Source organism: Zootoca vivipara, chromosome 16 (assembly GCF_965207765.1).
Source record: "Zootoca vivipara chromosome 16, rZooViv2.hap1.1, whole genome shotgun sequence".
In the NCBI taxonomy this organism is placed as follows: Eukaryota; Metazoa; Chordata; class Lepidosauria; order Squamata; family Lacertidae; genus Zootoca; species Zootoca vivipara.
Window position 1 is genome coordinate 9955127 of NC_142599.1, and position 7750 is coordinate 9962876.

General features: G+C 46.5%; 1 long non-coding RNA gene across 1 annotated transcript; it reads left to right on the forward strand.

The window, feature by feature from the left end:
• Positions 1-569: 569 nt before the first annotated feature.
• On the forward strand, positions 570-6443 carry LOC148683085 (uncharacterized). Its single transcript, XR_015947452.1, has 2 exons — positions 570-910; positions 5960-6443. It is a non-coding gene; the product is annotated as an uncharacterized LOC148683085 (long non-coding RNA).
• Positions 6444-7750: the final 1307 nt, after the last annotated feature.

Sequence of the window (7750 nt, forward strand, 5' to 3'; positions counted from 1 at the left end):
GCCTCCATGGGACTCATCTCTGATGGCCTTTAGGAGTTTGATCTAAATTTTAAAAATAAGAAAAGCAAATTTGTGGGAGCTCAAGCCTAGCACATCTTCCTGGTAGCAGTGAGTGACCTTCAGATCAAGTCAGTAAGACAATGAAATTGGCAATGGGATTAGTAGCTCCCTGAAGCTGACATTTTGCATCCCACCTGTCCTATTATGCTCTGGCTGCCTTGCTCTCGAGTACAAGTACAGAATTTGCAACCAAATGGCTAGGCTCCCTGAAATTGGCATTGGGCAACTGACCCATTCCATCTGCCCCCTTATGTTCTGGTTGCCTAACATGCCCGTATATATCCCTGCTCCACTTTGCAGCCCTGGCTTCCTTGCCACCTGGGATTCCATCCAAAGCCATTTTATCCGGGAACAATGCTTCCTCTGTTTCCCCCACTTTCAGCTCGGAATAGCATTGTTTAGTCTACAATAGCTTAAGTGGGCTTTCATCCAGAAGAGGGTCAGTCATAACAAAGAACTGACATTACGATAAAGGCTTAAAACTGCAGTGTATGTAAAGTATCCAGCTCTTTGACAAACTGCCACTCAGCTGACAGGTTTGTACCGAGAAGCATTTTTCCACACTTTTAGCCATATTGCTGGTTTGGGGTTACTGTCTGGGTAAGGATTTTTCTTCCCTGCTTTCCATTTCCTATTTGTGTCTTAGCCATTACGCTCTGAAAACCACAGCTGGGCTTTCTCCAATTCCTATTCAGAAGAAGAAGAAGAAGAAGAAGAAGAAGAAGAAGAAGAAGAAGAAGAAGAAGAAGAAGAAGAAGAAGAAGAAGAAGAAGAAGAAGAAGAAGAAGCCGGAGGAACCAGGGCAGGGCTTGTCGATCAGAAGGTCGGCGGTTCGAGTCCCTGCAACAGGGTGAGCTCCCGTTGTTCGGTCCCAGCTCCTGCCAACCTTGCAGTCTGAAAGCACATCAAAGTGCAAGTAGATAAATAGGTACCACTCCGGCGGGAAGGTAAACGGCGTTTCCATGCGTTACTCTGGTTCGCCAGAAGTGGCTTAGTCATGCTGGCCACATGACCCGGAAGCTGTCTGTGGGCAAACGCCAGCTCCCTCAGCCAGTAAAGCGAGATGAGTGCCGCAACCCCAGAGTCATCCGCAACTGGACCTAATGGTCAGGGGTACCTTTACCTTTACACCTGCAAGACCCATGAAGTTAGGGTGTGATTTTGAAAGTTTTGAGGGGAAAAGAGAAGTTGCCCTGCCCTGCATTCCAGAAAAAGCCTAAGGCCCCTCTTTGGTTTTGTCAATGGGTGGCTACACTGTCTGATGCAGGCGTTCCTGGAGTGGGGGCAGGCCAAGTAAGCAATTCCTCACCAATTTCCCCTCATGCATGGAGGGGAAAACAGCACAATTTCAGCACTTAATCAAATGCTTAATTGCTCTCCTAAATTGCGGCAAAATAAATAAATAAATGCACAAACGGAAGCATCTGATACACAGCGCTGATGATAAAACTATTATCAGTGGGATTTCAGCATCGCCATTAAGGTTCCACAAAGACAGCTGCTTTAGCTTAGTTTGAAGACTTGCTGCCTCCCCCAGTTTTCAAACGCTTGCCCATTATCAAATGGGCAGCAACAAAGCAATTTATGCTGCCTTTGTCGGTGCTTAGCAAAGAGATAATGGTGTCCAGTACAATTCATTGCACATCGTGTTAATACAATGAGAAAGCAACGCTGTTGACAGCTGGAGTTGTTCCCTAGTGGGACTGAGAATAAAGAGCTCTGTAAGTATGGCTAGAGCATGAGCGGAGCTGATATTCCCTTCGCAGTGATCCAGGGCTTAATCTGAGTCGTGGATCAGCTGCGGAAAGTATTCAAAAATGAATGCCTTTAACAGCATGTCTTCCAGTATTACGATGACCAGAGCGGCATATTATATATGTGTTTCAGGGATGTGGCCCCCAAACAGCACTCCTGTGTCGCAAGGGGCCATCGCTCAAGAGGAAAGCATGGAGAAATTTTACAGTGTTAATCCCTTGCAGGGGGTGGAGAAACCTTTCTCAGCCTGAGGGCTAAATTCCCTTCTTTCATACAGTCTTTTGTATATTTATGTTTTTATCATCACATTTATATCCACTCCAACAAGCTCAAGTTGGCAGCGTCCATGGTTCTCTCCCCACCAACCTTCCGTTCTCCGTTCTCCCCTTACAACAACACTTTGAAGTAAGTTAGGATGAAAGACAGTGACTTTTTGATTGATTGATTGATTGATTGAATTTATATACAACCCTATACCCAGAGGTCTCAGGGTGGTTCACAGAAAAGATCACAATATATAAAATAAAAACAATAACACATCCCAAAAAAGAACCACATTTTAAAAGGGTATAGGATCTCAATCAAATCAACCAAAGGCTTGGTTAAAAAGGAATGTTTTTGCCTGGCGCCTAAAGGTGTATAATGAAGGCGCCAGGCGAACTTCCCTGGGGAGAGCATTCCACAGATGGGGAGCCACTGCAGAAAAGGCCCGTTTTCGTGTTGCCACCCTCCGGACCTCTCAAGGAGGAGACACACAAAGAAGGGCCTCAGAAGATTATCTCAGGGTCCGGGTAGGTTCATATGGAAAGAGGCGGTTCTTGAGGTATTGCGGTCTTGAGCCATTTAAGGCTTTATAGATCTGAATTGGGCCCGGAAACTAATTGGTAGCCAGTGCAGTCAGACCAAGATCGGTGTAATATGCTCAAACCATCTTGCTCCAGTGAGCAACCTGGCCACTGAATTCTGCACTAGCTGAAGTTTCTGAACCATCTTCAGAGGCAGCCCTACATATAACACATTGCAGTAATCTGATCTTGAAGTTACCAGAGCATAGACAACAGTAGTTAGGCTATCCCTGTCCAGATAGGTGTGTAGCTGGGTCACCAGCTGAAGCTGATGGAAGGCACTCTGGGCCACTGAGGCTTACCCAAGGTCACCAAGTGAGCTTCCTGACTGAGCTGAACCCAATTATCCCAGGTTTTTGTCTGACACAAGGCCATTGTAAACAAATCAGGGTTCTGGCCGGGGACTGGCGGGTTTATTGCCTGGACTTGTATGCCACCTTAGGTTCCGTAAGAGAAGAAAGCATATCAACTTAAATAAATAAAACATTCATTTACTCCTTAGTTTACAAGGGGCAGATCTACACTCATGGTTTATAACGTTAAGGAAGGGTTAAGGAATGATAACTTAACATTACCTTTTGCTTGTAAAATTAATAACGTGTTATTAAAACATGACACTGCTAAAAAGGACAGTGTAGATGCAGCCCAGGTGGTTATGATGAGGGGGGCGGGGATAATAATAATAATAATAATAATAATAATAATAATAATAATTTATTATTTATACCCCGCCCATCTGGCTGGGTTTTCCCAGCCACTCTGGGCGGCTTCCAACAGAAACATTAAAATACACAAATTCCTTAGACATTAAAAGCCTCCCTAAACAGGGCTGCCTTCAGCTGTTTTCCTTTTTGACATCTGATGGGAGGGCGTTCCACAGGGCAGGCGCCACCACCGAGAAGGCCCTCTGCCTGGTTCCCTGCAACTTGGCTTCTCGCAATGAGGGAACCGCAAGAAGGCCCTCGGAGCTGGACCTCAGTGTCCGGGCAGAACGATGGGGGTGGAGACGCTCCTTTAGGTATACTGGACCGAGGCCCTTTAGGGCTTTAAAGGTCAGCACCAACACTTTGAACTGTGCTCGGAAACGTACTAGAGGATAGCTTGGGGGGGGCATCTCTGCTTGCAAGCTGACCACCCTTCTAATTGGTTGCATTGCCATACTGTTCTTTACAGCAAGAGGATTTTCCTATTGTTCAATTGCTCCTGTAACTTAAGCCCAAGTTCGTCTAGTCTTGGCCTTTAGAGCAGTAGAGAGCAATTATCTAACCCCTCTGGGTAGTCTTTCATCCGGTAGCAGATGGTGTTGTGGGGCAGAGGTACTCACTTGACCTTATTGCAGAGGAGTCACTGCCACTCACAGCAGGGGGAGAGGCAAGGTGGCAGTAAACACCCTGGCAGGAGCGCCAGACTGACACTGTGCCAGCCTCGCCACCACTTCACCCCTTCTTGTACGCAGCAGTGATGACTCACCTGCAAAGAGGTCAGGGAAGCACCTCTGCCCTGCCACACAACCCATCCACCCACTGCTTTCATTTGGACAACCGGAACAGCTCTGCACAGTTAATTTCATTCCACTTACGGGACTGCATTTGCCTTCCGCATTGGCCTGTCTCAGCCAAACTGAATTCAGAAAACAGATTGTGATCCCCTTTAGAGGGTCTCAGTTGCTATTTCTCTGCCCGCTAAAGGCTTTATCGCTCAGGCTTGTTATTGCCATACTAAATAGAATGCTTTAAGAGCTTAGCAGCTTTAATAGGATAAAAGCATGTGGTTTATGTGGTTATTACAGTCGTGCATACAAGGGTCACAGCATGAATTTCCAACGTTCTGGGGGTGGGGTGGGTTGTCCAGCTGCACAACAATTTAAGTGGGGTGGGGTGGGGGGAGAGACCTGGGTGTCTGAGGGACAATTCAGATGCCTACAATTGCATGGTGCTGTTTTTGACCCCCTCCACGATCATTTGCACCATGCTTTGATCATGCAACTTTGACTTGGTTCATTTTGCAACTGGGCAGATGGGAGTCATCAAATGTTTCGCGATACATCATGTGGACCAGTCTGAGCTGAGCTTTCCTGATTCCCTCACGATGTATCCAGCTTCTCTTGAAGTTTGCAGGGTTTCTGGGTGAAGGGAAAGGAGAACTACTTCACCATGTTCTCAACTTATTAAATGGGCTAATCTCATCAGTTTTCACTATACAAGTCAACAACATTTGTTATAGTCAGGCTCAATAAGGGCTGTGCAGTTATGGGATATATGAACTCCTATGTAGGCCTATGTAGGCCATCCCAGTGAAATAAAATTTGAATGTGTCAATTTTAAGTCTGTGTCACTTTCAAATATTTTTACCCCCAGTTCTATTTTTAAGACGTAACCTCTCAAAATATATACTTAAATGCTAGTTTTAATACATACTGAAATGCATATTCTCTCTTGCTAAATATGTCTTGAAATTGTTTGGGGAACTGTGTCAGAATATTTGGGGAAGGACCATAGCTCAGTTAGTGTGGCACCTGCTTTGCATGCAGAAGGTGCCAGCTTCCGTCCCCAGCATCTCCAGGTAGGGTGGGAGAGACAACCCTGTCTGAAACCCTGGAGAGCTGCTGCCAGTCAGTGTAGACAATACTGAGCTAGATGGAGCGGTAGTCTGACTTGCTATAAGGCAGTTTCCTTGTAAGTGCAAAATTGGGCAGGTAACTAGGTTCCAATTTGCACATTAGTCTGAGAGATGTTGGGATCAGCTCACCCTATATTGGAATTCACAGGTGCCAATTCTGTCAAGCATCCATGCTAAAAAGGATGGTTATCAATCATTTAGCCTTTGCAAGAAATCACAGGAGTGCTATGGGATGATTCCTAGTGCAATGATGAAGCACAACCTTTGCACAAAGAAGGTCCCAGGTTCAATCCTTGGTATCTTTAGCTAAAAGAAATTATGAGAAAAAGCCATCTCTGTCCGAGGTCCTGTAGAACTGGTGCCAGTCAGACTAGACCAGCAATGGGGTCCTGGGGTCCTTCAGGTGTTACAAGACTCCTCCTATCATCCCTGTCCCTTGGCCAAGCTGGCTGGGCCTGGTGGGAATTGGAGTCCAACAACATAGACGGTACTGTGCTATATGGGCAAATAGGTTGACTTGGAATGAGGCAGTTTCTTATCTTTCTGTAAACACCACCAATATGGCTGCCTGCTCAGTTCCTAGGAATGCCATTCTCCTTACTTAGACAAGAGTCAAGCTGTCGATGTCATATAGGCTGCATTTTCCGTGAGTGGCAACATGGATTTTATGTTCTCACCAGTGTGCTACAAGTCGAGTGCTCAGTGTGCCAGTCCCAGAGGTTGATGCATTATTCAAGACCTTTGAAACAACCAGAGAAACTCAACCCAAGATGAAATGCAAAGACAGAGCAAGCAAAGGATGCATTGGGCACGATGATTGGAAAGCACCTTGTTTTAATGGCAAAGGACAAATTGTGCTAGTTCCTGAGACACAGCAGAAGCTTCAGTTGGTCTGCCATATTTATCGGGATGCAAAACGCCCTGCCTAATTGAATTGCCATGGTTGGTTTCCATCTTGAGTGTACATTTGCTGTACGATGCATCTAGGATTTGCACCAGGATCCAAGCTACACAATAAGGAAGATGTTTCCTAAAAACTGCCTGGCCTTGTGCAGGATCACAGCAGCCCCAGTTGTGGAATTTGGAATAAAAGAAGCCAGTATTTCCTGCTGATGACAAAGTCAGATCTGCTGCATTAAAGAGATGAAGAAAAATCCAGTAAAATTGATTAGTCTATCATATTAAATGAGATGTCAGTCACTGTGGGCATTGGAACATGGGGGGGGGGACCATAGGTGCCAAGTTCCAGATTGAAAAATCCGGGATCAGCAGTGCCACGGCACCGGAAGTCTCTTCTACGCATGTCCGGAAGTGCGTAGAAGCGACTTCTGGCGCTTTGGACATTTTGGAAATGGGCACAGTGGCATCGGAAGTTGCTTCTACGCATGTCCGGAAGTGCGTAGAAGCATCTTCCAGTGCCGGCACGGCATCAGAAGAACATGGCTGCCGGCAGGAGCTCCGTAATCCGGGGGAATACGGGGTATTTTGCCATTCGGGACACCTGCGGGAAACGGTAAGAAAATACGGGAGTTTCCCGGGGAAAACGGGGTACTTGGCAGCTATGGGGGGGGGAAACCTACCACAGCCCAAAGGTTCATCCAATCCAGCATTCCAGATTAGATCTTGTTAGTCTCACAGTGGCCAAAAGCAGTGCTTATAGAAAGGCCAAAAGCAGGATCTCGGTGCAACAGCACTCTCACTACCTACAATTCCCACCAGAATTTACTAAGATTTACTGAGGGTTAAGCTGGAGGCGGGCAGGGGAGGACAGGTTTTATCTGCTTCCTGCAGTGCTGCTGCTGCAACATCCTCTGATATTTCCTCTGATAACAATTCCCTCTGATGTTTCTGCTTCCATTGTTCACACTGCAGAAATTAGTTTTAGCCACACAGGACTCCCCCAGGCTGAGTTATTCCGTTATGAAGACATGTATTCTGCTGAAAGCGGAAGGGGATTCTGATGAAGCCTCTGGAGGACACTGGCTCTTTTTTTTAAGCAGCAGCATCCATCCATTGGCCTCTTAACCCTGCATGCTGAAACCCAGAAAGAGATGGAAGTTGCCGGTGCATCAGCATAATGTGCATCAGTCAAAGAGCTAGGCGTTCTGCTGCTAAATATAATGCTCAGGGAATGAGATAGTGTCAGCAATCTTGGTGCATGGTCCAGCATTCTTAATGCCCCCCCCACACCTGCCTGCCTTCAGACTTTCATCCAGCCCTATCAGCTTCCTCCGCCTTAGTCTCAGTGTTGCCCCTTGTCAAACTCAGCAGGAAAAAGGAGGAGGATAAAATTATAGTTAGCTGGCTCCGCGTCTGATGGGCTCTGGCTCCAGCCACTCTTTGGTCTCCCGGCCTTCTGATCTCCCACTGCCAATGGGCACCAGATGCCAAGGCAAGCATTACTGTCACTGCAACAAATGCCACCAAATGCAGTGTACAAGTGCCACCAGGGACCACAGTTTTCTGAGTAT